This window comes from Callospermophilus lateralis, chromosome 1 (assembly GCF_048772815.1).
Source record: "Callospermophilus lateralis isolate mCalLat2 chromosome 1, mCalLat2.hap1, whole genome shotgun sequence".
NCBI classification, from domain to species: domain Eukaryota; kingdom Metazoa; phylum Chordata; class Mammalia; order Rodentia; family Sciuridae; genus Callospermophilus; species Callospermophilus lateralis.
The window spans coordinates 33,262,850-33,276,895 of NC_135305.1; positions in this window are offsets into that span (position 1 = coordinate 33,262,850).

A 14,046-nucleotide genomic window follows, 5' to 3' on the forward strand; every position below is an offset into this window, starting at 1 on the left:
GCCTTTAATCTAAAAGCATTGACTGGTGGAAGGGGAGATAGCAAATTTTGCTGCAAGCCCCCAACAGATGAATATACTGCAAAACATATATTTGTGGGTCTACTCCAGAATAAAAGGTCAAAAAGTCCAGGATTAAAAGACACTGTCTTCCAAATAGATAAACCCTAATAAAATAAATATACAAAAGTTTAATTGAAAAATTAAATATATGACCTCCAGACGTCTTATTCCTCTATCAGAATTTCATTCATTTGTCCTTGTCATCAAAATTTATAAAATGGTCGTCAAGGAAAAGGTCGTTTAACATAATCAGTTTAATCTGAGTGCCTTCTATGTGCTAAGGACTGTGCTCAGTGCTGAAAGCCCTAAAATTACTTAAAAGCTAGTTATGGTCCTTAAATATCTTAAGGTTAGTGAAAAGGCAGACACATAAATGCTAATCCCATATAACTCATTAAGGCAACACCGTGTTCCCAGGGCAACATGGGAACACTGAGGACTGGGGAGGCCTCTTAAATATGATGCCTGAGCTGAATACAGGAAAGTGGCTGTGTATCAGTCCAATGAAGGAATAGTGAGTACATTCCATCTAGAAGAAAAAAAAATGAGAACAGGCAGGAGGCCCTGAAATTGTTGGGGAACCCAAGTCAATGAAGCTAACCTGAGCTATAGGACTAGTGCAAGATTAGGCCAGACTGGCAGGTGGGGGATGTCATGGAAGGTCTTGGATGCCATGCCAAAGGATGTGAACCTTAACTGAAGGGGTTTAAGGCCAGAAGCAGTATGACTCAGTTTCCAATGTGATGAGTCTCACTGTGTTGTGGTCTGAATGTGTCCTGAAAATCTATGTGTTGGAAACTAAATCTCCAATGCAACAGTTTGAGGAAGTGGGGCCTTTAGAGAAATGTTCAGGTTACGAAGCCTCTGCACTAATGAATGGATTAATGCCCCTGTGAGAAGGGCTTTCAATGGTGAGTTCACTTTTTGTCTCTGCCCTTCTGCCATGTAAGGACATAACATTCCCCCTCTCTGGAGGACAAAGTATTCAGGACCCACTGCCTTCAATTAGAAGTGGACTCCTATAGTTTCTGCCATCGAGGAAACAGAGAGACTAGGCCTTACCTGCTGGCATCTTGATCTTGAACTTCTCAGCCTCTAGAACTAGAAATAGATTTCTATTACTTATAAATTATCTAGTCTCAAGAATTGTGCAGCAGGCTATAGCTTAAGGTGTGGAGGATGGATAAAGATTACTACAATATCCAGGCAAAACAGGCTAGGGATGGGCTACAGCTGGAAGAATAAATAAAACATCACTAGTTGGCTATAGTCACCGATTATATGTGAGGTTAGTAGGGGAAAGAGCTGTGGTATGGGTGTCTGGAAAGACACCTGAGATCAGTAATAAAAGAGTGTTTTGGAGACATGTGTCTCTCTGTAAGGAGTGTATGTACAACAGACAAATTCTCTTACAAAAGCCAAAAGCCAAAAAAAAAAAAAAAAAGGAAAGAAAAATTTTTGTGTTATCTTATTGTGTCTGTGACAAAATGCCTGAGATCAACAAGGGAAGAAAGTTCATTGGCTCAGAGTATCAGAGGTTTCAGTCCATGGTCTGCTAGCTCCATTGTTTCTGAGCCTATAATGAAGCGGTACATATTGGTGGAGAGGTCACAGAAAAACAAAACTGCTCACCTCAAGTCAGCCACAAAGCAGAGAGAGAGAGATAGGAAGGGGCCAGGGAACAAGATATAGTTCCCAAGGGCACACCCTCCAGGACCCACTCTCTTCAACTGAGTCCTGCCTCCTACTGTTTCCCCCACATCCCAGTAGTCCATTCAGCTACAAATTCATCAATGGATTCATGTCTCCAAACACTCCTCTTGTATTCCTGATCTCAGATGTCTTTCCAGACATCCCTTATCTATTCTCTTTCCAAAAGGTCCATCTCTAAACCTTGCTACATGGGGACCAAGCTTTCAACACATGGGCCTTGGGGGAACATTCCAGGTTCAAACCATAACATTTCAAAAAGGATCCACTAGTTAACCTACTCCTGAGAGGTCCAATAAAGCTCAGAATATGCCCAGAGATTGAGGAAAAAGACCAGCAAAGAGTGAAAGAATAAAGATAATAGCAAAAAACAGGAGAATTGGTGTAAAAACATATTGTACAAATAGATTCTAAAGCTGTGGAGGGGAGGTCCAGGTGCTATAAAGGGATTTTTAAAATGCTGAGAAAACACAAATCTCATGTTAACAAAATCACATCATATGCTGCATAGTGATTTTTCTGCATATTGATTTCTAAAGTATCACTAACACTCTCATGTATAAATGAAGCTTAGTGTTTTTTTTAATTTGGTAAAATGTATATAACATAAAACTACCACACCTTAACCCTTTTTTTAGGGTTAACATTCATAAGTGTTAAATGCATTCATATTATTATGCGCATGCTCTTCAAGACTTTTTTTATCTTGTAAAACTGAAATTCTATACCCACTAAAACAACCACATACACTCCTGCCTTCCTCAATCGTTAACATCCACCATTCTACTTTCTGCCCCTATAAATGAGATTATTCCAGGTACCTCGTATAAGTGGAATAATACAGTATTTTTGGTGTGTGTGTGTGGAGGGGGGGGGAACTGGCTTATTTCACTTAGTATAAAGTCCTTTAAACTTTGTTTTTGCTATAACATATGTCAGATTTCCTTCTTCTTCTTTTTTTGAAATACGGTACTGGGGATTAAACCTAGGTCTTTACCAAGTTGCTGAGGCTGCTGTCAAACTTGTGATATTCCTGTCTCAGCCTCCAATATCACTAGATTACAGGTATACAACATCATACCTTTTTTCTTTTTTAAGTCTCAGTATTATCCTATTAACACATTAACTTTTATTTGTTAATAACAATTATTATTATTATTTACTTGTTTTTCATTAATTATTTTCTCGTACTAAGGATTGAACCCAGGGATGGTCTTCCACCGGGCTAGATCTACATCACTTTTTTTTTTTTTTCACTTTTAGGTGAACAGAATCTCTTTATTTTATTTTTATGTAGTGCTGAGGATCGAACTCAGTGCCTCATGCATGTTAGATTAGCACTCTACCACTGAGTCACAACCCCAAACCCCACTTTTTGTATTTTTATTTTTAGAGAAGCTCTCACTAAATTTTTAAGCGAGGCCTTGAACTTGTGATCCTCCACCTCAGCCTCCCAAATCACAGGGATTATAAGAGTGGGCCACCGCACCCAGCTTAACATCATGTTTTTAAATTTAAATACAATGAATCATCCTATGTATTAGTTTCCTACAGCTGCCACAATAAATTACTACAAACTTGATAGCTCAAAACAACAAAAATTTATTCCATTACCATCTGGAGACCAGAAGTTTGCAATAAGTCTTACAGGGCTAAAATCAAGGTATCAGAAGGCAGTTTTCCTCCAGAGGCTCTATGGAAGAAACTGCTTCTCTGCCTTTTCCAGAGGATTTCCATACTTCTTTCGTCTTCAAAGACAGTGGACATAGTATCTTATCTGTCTGACTCATGCTTCTCTCACATGGCCTCTTTCTTTCTATAACCTTCCTCTGTCTCCATTAATTTACTTATTTATTTATTTTTTTATTGGTGCTGAAGATTGAACCCAGACCCTTGAGTATGCTAGGCAAGCACTTTACTACTGAGCTACATCCCCAGAACTTTGCATTTTATTTGGAGACCTGGTCTAAACTGTCCAAGCTGGCCTGGAACTTATGATCTTCTTGCCTCAGCCTCCGGAGGAGCTAGGATTACAGGCATGTGCAACCATTCCCTGCTCTTTCTGCCTCCCTTTATAAGGACAGTTTTGATTGCATTTTTTTAGGGCCACCCAGAATATACAGGATAGTCTTTCCACCTTCATATTCTTAATCACATCTGCAGAGTCTCTGTCATGCAAGGTAACATTCATAGGCCCTAGAGATTAGAATTGGGGGTCGGAGGGGCTATCGTTCAACCTACCAAAACTGCTACACCATGGATATGAATTGTAAACATGTATTTTTTAAATAGGTTGGTTTTAGTTGTAGATGGGCACAATACCTTTATTTTATTTATTTATTTTTATGTGGGGCTGAGGATTGAACCCAGTGCCTCACATGTGATAGGCAAGCACTCTACCACTAAGCCACAAACCCCAGCCCTATAAAAGTGTATTTTAATTATATGTGAAATCATACTCAGTTGACTAAGCTACCCTCTTCATTCTATAAATTCCAAAAACTATGAAATGTCTTAAAAGGAAAACTGTTAGAAACCTTTTTCCTTGGCTTCACTTCACCTATAAACAATGAAACGATGTGAGACATCATCTGAGATAAAGTATAATCTACTGGAGAACCTGCCACTTTGACTTTTGCCACATTGTCTTACCCTGATAGGCTTAAGTGCTTTCCTGATTGCTATAAGTTTAAGTGACTCGTCTCATGCTCATCCCCTCTGTCCCCAGACCACTGTTCCACCTACCACTTAAAAGTAGCTATCATTTAATTTTGATGAAAAAGGTTCTGCTTGCATGTTCAGCTGTGTCCCCTAAAAGTCCTTAACCCCAGTATCCCATAGTAGGACCTATTTGGAAATCAAAGATATAATGAGTTAAAATGAGTTCTACATACAGAGTAAGGTGGTCCCTTAATCTAAGGGCCTGGTGTTCTCAGAAGAAAACACAGAGACATGCTGAGCAAACCTTTGCTCACAACAAAAGCAGAGGTTACAGCTATGCAGCTGCAAGCCAAGGGATACTCAGGATCAACAGCCATCACCAGAAGCTAGCAAGAAGCAAGAAAATATTCTACCCAGAGTTCCAGAGGAAATACGGCCCTGCTGATTCCTAGGTCTGAGATTTCTATTTACCAGAAATGTGAAAGAATAAATTTCTGTTGTTTGAAGCCACGTAGTTTGTGGTATTTTGTTACGACAGCCCTTGGAAACTAATATAGGTCCCCAAACCACCTGTGTTTTATAGCACATTTTGCCAACCTTGTTGGCTGGGAAAGCAGCCAACTCAAATCATGGGGAAAGCTCATGGGCTAACAAGGCACACAGCGTGAGCATAAGTCCAAGCGCAAGAGTTCAAAAGACCAACAATATGGTCAATTCTGAGCTTTCACCTTTCTCTGAGCACCCATGCCTTGCAGATGCCCTTTGACCATGCTTTTAAACTATCTGATTCTCTTCACTTCTGTTAATAACAAACAAGCAAACAAAAGACATCACTACCACAGCCACCATGCTCCCAGGTTGGATTGCTAGGAAGGGTATTCTGCCAGAATGCTCGCAAAGCACATCATCTACACGAAATTTTAGGCATATAACTACAAATTGCAATAATAATCCTTTATGTGGATTGCATTCTGCAAGGGTAATAGCAGGGCTGGTAAAGGACATGGTGTGACAGAGTGAAAAGAGCACCATGAAAATGAGATGTTCCCAAGTTTTACAACTGAGACTGGGCCACTCAAGGACATAGAGTGACCCTCTGTTGCAGCCATTTGGCTTTGGAATTCTAACACATATCAGATCACACAAGACCAGCCTTCCCTAAGAGTGGGCTAAGGGTAGGTCAGAAATGAATATAACTCAGCTTCTTAATAGATCCAAATAAGAAAGCTGTGTCAACATTTTTAGAGTTAAGAAGGAAAGAGGGGGAGGGAGGAAATGAGTCAGGAGGAGGAAACATAAGACACCTTGGGAAAGTGTGATTGAAAACAAATCCCCAAAGCTTTGAGATATTATGCTCTGTGAGCAAGGTCTTAAACTGTTAGTTCCTGAGAGCAGAGCAGGGCTATTGCTTTCTGGAGCCCCTAGGATAGCATCTACTTCCTTGTCCTTTTTAGCTTTAAGAATCTACCCACAATTCTTGGCTCATGGCCCTCCTTTTCCATCTTCAAAGCCAGGAACAGAGGGTCCAGTTTCTATATTACATCCTGAACTCATCTTTTGTCTTCCTCTTCTATATTTAAGGACCCTCAGGTTACATTGGGATCACCCAGGTAATCCAGGATAGCCTCCCAAAGATCAGTTGACTATTGTGTTAATTTGTTAGACTGCCATAACAAAATACCAGAGACTGGATGGCTTATATAGCAGAAACTAATTTTTTCAGAATGTCTGAAATTAAGTTATTGGCAGGATTGACTCTTCTGAACCCTTTTTTCCTTGGATTACAGGTAATCATCTTCGGCTGGTATCTTCTCATGTGATGTTTACGCCCTATTTTTTATATAAAGCCACCAGTCATGTGAATTAGGGTCCACCTTGATGACCTAATTTTAACTTAATTATCATTTTAAAGACCCTGTCTCTAAATAAAGGCATCTTCTGAGGTATAGTGGGTGGGACTTAAAGATAGTAATGAGGGAAGGGACACAATTCAATCCATAAAAATTAACAACTTTAATTTCATCTGCTACCTTAATTCTCCTATGCTATGTGATATCTATAGTTTCCAGTGAGTGGGACACAGACAAGTTTAAAGAGCCATGATTTTGTCTAGCATACCTTGTCTTGAAAATATTATCTCTGTGTAACAAATTGTACAGAACTGTTAGTTCTTAGAGTGGAATACTTTGTACCCTTAATCATAGTCCCATATGATCCCAGGAAAGCAACAGTGACTTCCCAGGGTAATTAAATCAAAAGGCTTTAGGGGTTGAGCCCAGTTTCTACAGCCCAGAATCAGAATACCTCTTGGTCTTACACCAAGGATAGGTCTGTACTTCTGAATTCAGCTAAGGCCCTCTGAGCCTAGCAATGCCACTTGAGGCAGCGACAGATCCATCTTAGGCCGTCCTGGCCCATCAGTGCACTCAAGAGGCACATATCAGAACAAGCAGGTGCCCCAGCAGTCCAGGGTCTAACCATCAAGAAGGAGCAGCAGCCAGTGATGCACACAGTGAGCTCTCAAGCCCTGGTCATCCCATACATTGGAGCATTCTTTTGCAACAATTCCTGAAACTCCTTTATCAAGAGCTCTACAATATTATAAATAATTAGATGCTTGGTAAAACAATCTAACCAAAACTAGTTTTTGTTTTGTTTGCAAAAGAGAAAGGCTTTATTCATGAAGCTGCCAATCCAGTGGAGACAGAAGATCTAGCTTCAAATCCGCCTCCCTGAGGATAGGGTTTAGGGGTATTTATGGGATAAAGAAGCAGGGTGGTCTAAGGCATGGGGAAAGGTGATGAGAGGTAAGCAAAATTGATATGTCTTCTAATTTGTAAAACAGAGATAAAAATCACTCATTTTCCAAGGTTGTCACAAGTATTGAATGTATAAAAATTATTTGCACTTACAGTAATATAGTAATATTTATATTAGAATGAAAGGGTCAAAGTGGCTGTTCTAAGTCTCCTCTGAGCCTAATCTTCTAATATTCTGTTATACAGATGAAGACAATTTATGCCTAAAATTTGCTATCTCAGGACCTTTCAAAGGCAGGGAAATACTGGGATAGGAGGGAGATAGGAGATGCAAAAAAAAAAAAAAAATGTAGGTTAATTTAGAAGTGGAAAATCTATGTTTTGCTTGTTAGTTTGTTTTAAATTTTGATGCTGGGGATCAAATCCAGAGCCTTGCATATGTTATGCACCTGCTCTACCAATGAGCCACACCTCCAGTCCCTAAATCTACTTTTACAGCTGGAAATTTAAACTCAGGTAAGATAGAGTACATGAAAGTACTTGAGTATTTAAGAACAGCCTATTAGTGTTAGCATTAGGTTTCCAATTCGAAAATACTGGACCAGACGGTTACTGTCTGAGCTTGTCAGGTGGATACAATCACAGCTTTGGCCTCAGGGCCACCAGCCTTAGCAGCTTTAACTTACTTCCTGCTGCTACTGTCTAAATCCATTAGGGATCCACTACTGGAAACAGAGCCTCCAAGGACTCCTGCAGGTGGCAGGACTAATTCTCTTTAAGTTGCAATGCAACAAAGATCTTTAAACAGCAGAATATATGGTTAAGATGAAATTTGCTATATATTAAGAGACAGGAAATCAAATCCTAGCTGAATGTCTGGCTCTTCTTTGTAAGAAGGTATATAATGTAGCCTCTGCTGCCTTCAGGTCCTCCCCATCCTTCACCTGCAGGCTGCCTTCAGATCCTCTACATACCAAGCTCTTCTGGCCCCAGGGCTTGTGCATTTGCTGTCCCCTCTGCCTGAAGCTCCTTCAGCCCCTCTTCTAGATTGTTGTTCTCATCCTTTGGGTCCTAAGGGATGCCTTCCCCCGAACTCCCTTCCAAAAGCATGAGCCTCTTTATCATTCTCTGTGTGTCCTGCTCCGCCCTCTTTTAGCACTTGCCAAATTGAGTATTTGGGGTTGTTTTCTTAGCATTACTATCAGGAGATGGCATTAAAAAGCAAGACTGAGGTTCCATGGGGAAGGTGAATGGCCTGTACCTCTAGAATGATCCATAGACTTTCTGTGGGTAAATGACTTGACTCATTAACTCTCTCAAAATTGTTAGGAATGTGGGGTGCAGTGGCACACGCTTATAATCCCAGTGACTCAGGAGGCTGAAACTGGAGGAGTGCAAATTCAAAGCCAGCCTCAGACATTTAGCAAGACCCTAAGCTTAAAGAGACCCCGTCTCAAAAACTAAAAGCTGCTGGGAGTGTTGCTCGGTAGTTAAGAACCCCTGGATTCAGTCTCTGGTACCCCTCCCCAAAAACGTCAGGAAAGACTTGAGACTTGATATAATAAACTGGCCTGTATTCCAGATCCAATTCTGCCACTTAACAGATATATAACTGTGGATAAATTGCCTCTCTGCTCTAGGACTCAGTTTCTTCACCAATGAAATGGATGAGGTTGATTTTGAAGAGGCACCATCAAATCTTAACTTTCTATTCTTTTTCTGTATTTACTTAGACATATTTACTTCAGACATAAGGTGAAATGGAAAGGTGTTCACTTTGGGGAATAAAAAGCAATATACTAAAGTGATGGCCCCTGGATTTATTACAAACTATTCTTTTTAAAAAAATATTTACTTTTTAGTTGTAGTTGAACACAATGTCTTTATTTTGTTTATTTTTTTATGTGGTGCTGAGGATCGAACCCAGGACCTTGCATGTGCTAGGCAAGTGCTCTACCGCTGAGCCACAACCCCAGCCCTACAAACAATATTTTAATTAGGGGCAGAACTCCACTTGATCCCATCCCTTAGCCAGACTAGATTCATAGGTTAGATAGGTGAGCGCCTACTCCATGTAACAGAATAAAATGTTACTTGATCTCCCCACATGTGTCACACTCTGTGACAAGCAATTTTCCCCAAAGTCACTGGTGAAAGGTAGGTAGCTCTCATGCTAGAGCCAGCCCCAAAGCTGCCACTGAGCCTTTCATTTTAAGAAACCTCTGGTTATGGAGACATGGAATACAAGTGGTCAATCTCTCGAGATCTGCACTGTCCAATATGGCAGCCACTGACCACAAGTTGCTACTGAGCACTTGAAGCGTGGTTTGTGTGAATTGAAGTGTGCCGAAAATGTAAAATAAACACAGAGTTTCCAAGATCTAGTATGAAAATTCAAATGTAAAATATCTCATTAAATAATTTTTATATTGATTGCATTTTGAAATAGCAATATTTTAGATATGTTGGGATAAATAAAATATATCAAAATTAATGTCATCTGTTTCTTTTAACGTTTTTTAATGCTGCTGCTAGAAAATTTTAAGTTCCTTAGTGACTTACAATATTTTGCTATTGAATAGTGGTGATCTGAGAGAGAGAAAAAGAGCTCATGCACGTGTTAGACGACGAAGGAGTTGATATAGCAAGAGGGAGACAGGTGGAAGAGATGGAAGGATGAAAGAAGACATTTTGCCTACTGTGTTCCCAGTTTAGACGTGATAGCACCATTAGACAGCAAGCTTAAAACAGTTCCATAATAACATGAAACTGGCTGGAATTACTAGGGTAACAATTCTAGGGATTTTCAGTTTGTGATTTCATGTCAGGCTAGGGTGTGATGAATCCAGTAGAGTGCCAGGATGGAGGAGAAGCCTGAAGAATTAATCAGCCACCCCTCAAAACTACAGTGCACTAGCCCACTGGTGAGGTAGAGAGTGACCAATGGAGAGGACAAATGACCCTAAGTCTAAAATGATCCACATAGTGGATTCAACAAAGATAGAGCTTTCTCACTTTAGTACAAGTAATTTATTGAGGAATAGGCTCTTATTTTATTGCATAGGGATTATTTTTTTTAATTCCAATTATAAGAAATGTTGACAACATAGAAGGAAGACAACTAAGACAATAAATGAAACTTAACCTTGACCCAGTTATCACTACTTTAATATTTTAAAGTATTTTTCCCAGTTATTTTCTCTATATATACAAATATGTGTCATAATGATGTATCCTAATACTGGTATAACAAATTCTTGAATCTTACTGTTCAACTTAACTGTATCATAAGTGTTCTTTCATGTCATTCAGTATTCTTGAAAAACACAATTATAAATGGGTACCTAATGTCATGTCATGAGAATTTATCAACAATTCAACTATTCTAATGGGTAGGTTTTAAAATCATTTATCATTTTAATTTTTTTATTTTGTGGTATTGAGAATTGAATCCAGAAATGCTATACCACAGAGCTATATCTTCAGCCATTTAAAAAAAAAAAAAAGAAAGAAAGAAATTTGAGACAGGTTCTCACTAAATTGCTGAAACTGGCCTGGAACTTTAATCCTCCTGTCTTAGATTTGAATGTGGCTCCGATTATAGGCATGCACCACCACACTCAGTATGATGCTGTTTTCCTCTTCACCAATCTGAGGCCCTTTTTTTTTTTGTCTGGCTATTCTACTTTCCTTCCACATTCCCTTGCTATAGAGGTTAATGTCTACATGCATAATCTGCAAAGCAGCTTGAACAGAGATTTATCAGTGGAGCCGGTTGCTCCCATTCAGACAGGGCCAGGTCCACTTCCGTGAGTGAAGTCAGGGCAAACCACTCTTGCTCTGCCAGTAAGCCTGCAAATGTACTCGAAACAGAGTACGAGACCCACTCTCTCACTCCTGGAGATGAAACGGAAAGAACACCTCAGAATCCCCCTTGCTTCCTACAGTAACCTACACCCACGGTTATGGCTGAAATGATGCTAATTGCCAAAAACAGCCTAAAAAGAGATCTTACCAAAGAGAAGATTTTGTTTCCTAAGGGAGAAATCTTCATAACATTGGCATGAATAAGTTATGAAAAGCCTTCACAACTGAAAGAGACATAATCATCATTCATGTATAACAGATTTGTTTATTCTGTAAAGATTCATTTCAGTTGATTAATTATCAGTATCTGCTGATGGTGGGGGTAACAAGGCTGCTCTGATGAGAGAATTATTGAAGTACATGCTTAGAATATTTATCACTAGCACATATTGTATAAACTTAGCATATTTATCACGTTCTTTCTGTATGGGATCTTTCCTCCCCAGAATAGATTACACAGTACTACCCATGCTGGAGGCAATTTTCCTTCCAGATATGGTACTCTCCTCTTTATACAGAAGTTCACTATTTTTACGTATAATAACATTATCCCAAAATATAAATAAACGTGACTTTGTAAATGGCTCTCGTGTCTTCCTCTGCCTTAGGCAGAGCTACTCTGAAATAGAACACAAATGGTTATTTCCAACCACATCAAGTTTGATCTTTGTACTGTCCCCAATCGTATAACTACTATTTAAAGGACAAGTGATCATTTGTGTAAATTAATGCTAAGCATTAAAATGAAAGTTAAATGTGACAGGTTGATGAAGTGTAAATTAAAATATTAAAATAAATATCCTTCCACATAATGTCTATATAATGATCTTCAAAGAAACGTGTTCCTTTGCTGGGCACAGTGGCGCACGCCTGTAATCCCAGTGACTCAGGAAGCTGAGGCAGAAGGATTTTGAGTTCAAAGCCAGCCTCAGCAAAAGTGAGGTGTTAAACAACTCAATGAGACCCTATCTCAAAATAAAAAGGGCTGGAGATGCAGCTCAGTGGTAAAGTGTCCCTGGGTTCAATCCCCCATATCCCTACCCAAGAAAAGAAACATGTATTTGTTGAACATAATAGTTATAACTGCCATTTATGGATTCCTTATAATATGTCAGACACTAAGCTAAAGCTTTACATCTTTCTCATTTAATGTCCACAGCCTTCTCAAGGCTGCAGTTATTATCATCTCCTTGCCATAGGTTAGGAAAATAAGGCACTCGTTGAGTATCACTTGGCTCTGTCTTCTCCTTGAGTCAGGGCTCTTTCCTACCATGCTAGGTAGGGTCCACCCTTCTAATTCTTAGGCAAGATCATGATAATAAAATCTGATTTTGATCCCAACTCCAATAATATAATACTATCTCCATGATATTTTTACTGTTTTTTTTTTTTAACTCTTATCTGGTATGTTTACTCTATCCTAGTTTCCCCATATGTCTGACTCACAAATCTTTTGGATTGTTTTTGCTGTACGGGGGATTAAACCCAGGGTTGCTCTACCACTGAGCTACATCTCCAGTCCTTTCTTATTTTTGTTTTAAGACAGAGTCTCCCTAAGTTGCTGAGGCTCTCCTCAAACTTGCAATCCTCCTGCCTTGGCCTCCAGACTGATTGGGATTATAGGCATGCAACACCACATCTGGCATTGACTTCCAGACCTTTATTTTCCTCTTATCTCTATTCCTGAGCTTCAGACTCAAAATACTTACGTATGCAATTTGCCTTCTGAACATTTAAAGTGTAACGGGTCCAAATTGGACATCATCCTGCCAGCCAAAGCCCATATTGATCTCTATTTCAGAGAACGGCTGCTCGAGTACCACCATGCATCTCTTCTCCCCATCCCACCACTGAGGTGGTGCGAGCATGAAGACATCTCCTGAGGAGTTCCAGAACAGAGTCCCTTAACTGGTTTCCTCACTTCCAGCTGTAGTCCCCTCCAAGCCATTCTCCAACTTGTGTCCAAAGTGAGCACCGAAAGACCAAACTTCATCAGGCCATCCTCTGCCTAGAATCTTCCAAAAGCTCCCTATTATCCTTAGGTAAATCCCCAAGATTTCACATTGCTCACTGGCTCCTGTCTACCCCTCAGCCTCATCTTTTACCACATTCATCCCTGCAATCGCTGTTTAGTCAATCTAAACTAATTATTTCTGTTTCTTTAACTCTTGTTTGGCTCTTTCCTTGTCTTTCCTCAAATTTTGTCCATTTCAACCTGGGGAACACCTTCCTCTCCAATTTCTAATTTCTACTCATCTTTCGAGCTTACAGAAGACAGAGCCTTCTATAAGCAGCACCACCTCCCACGTAGCTATCTTTGCTCTGAGCTTTCATCAAGTTCTAGCTTCCATTGGTTACCCCTTCATGGCACTTTTCTTTCATTATGATTTCTGCTGTTTCTCCTCACTGGTAGATTGTGAAGACTGAAATTGGGAAACTCAACCTTGCTTATTATTGATCGGCTGTTCTCAGATCATCTTATAGACTATCATTTATAAAATGGGAATTATAACTCCTCTCCTGCCTGCATCTCAGAGTTTTTGGAGATATTTGAGAAAACATTTCAAGCTTTATAAAAATGATAAACCACCTCAAGTTTTTTTTATTATTATTAAACTTAGCTGTACACTTAAATTTAAGACAGCAAAAATAAAAGACTATCTGAGGTCAAGTCCAGTGTCTGAGATCTAGAATCACTTTGGAATGGTTTTCTGATTCAATTATGCCCGGGGTTAGGGCCACGGAAGTTGTATTATTTTAAATTTCTTCAGATGACTCAGAAGCACAGACAAAATTTGAGCAGTGATGACTTAGACCATGTTTCCTGACCTGAAAGGGTATGGTCCTCATGAGTCAGTGTAGAGAAAAATAAGGATAATTTCCTTGGTCAGATTAATCCTACAGAGAAAGTCACAGCATGTTCTTCCAGAAGGGAACCTATTGAAGCCCAATAATATGATGACAACTGATCAACCCAGCAAGTAGGGTA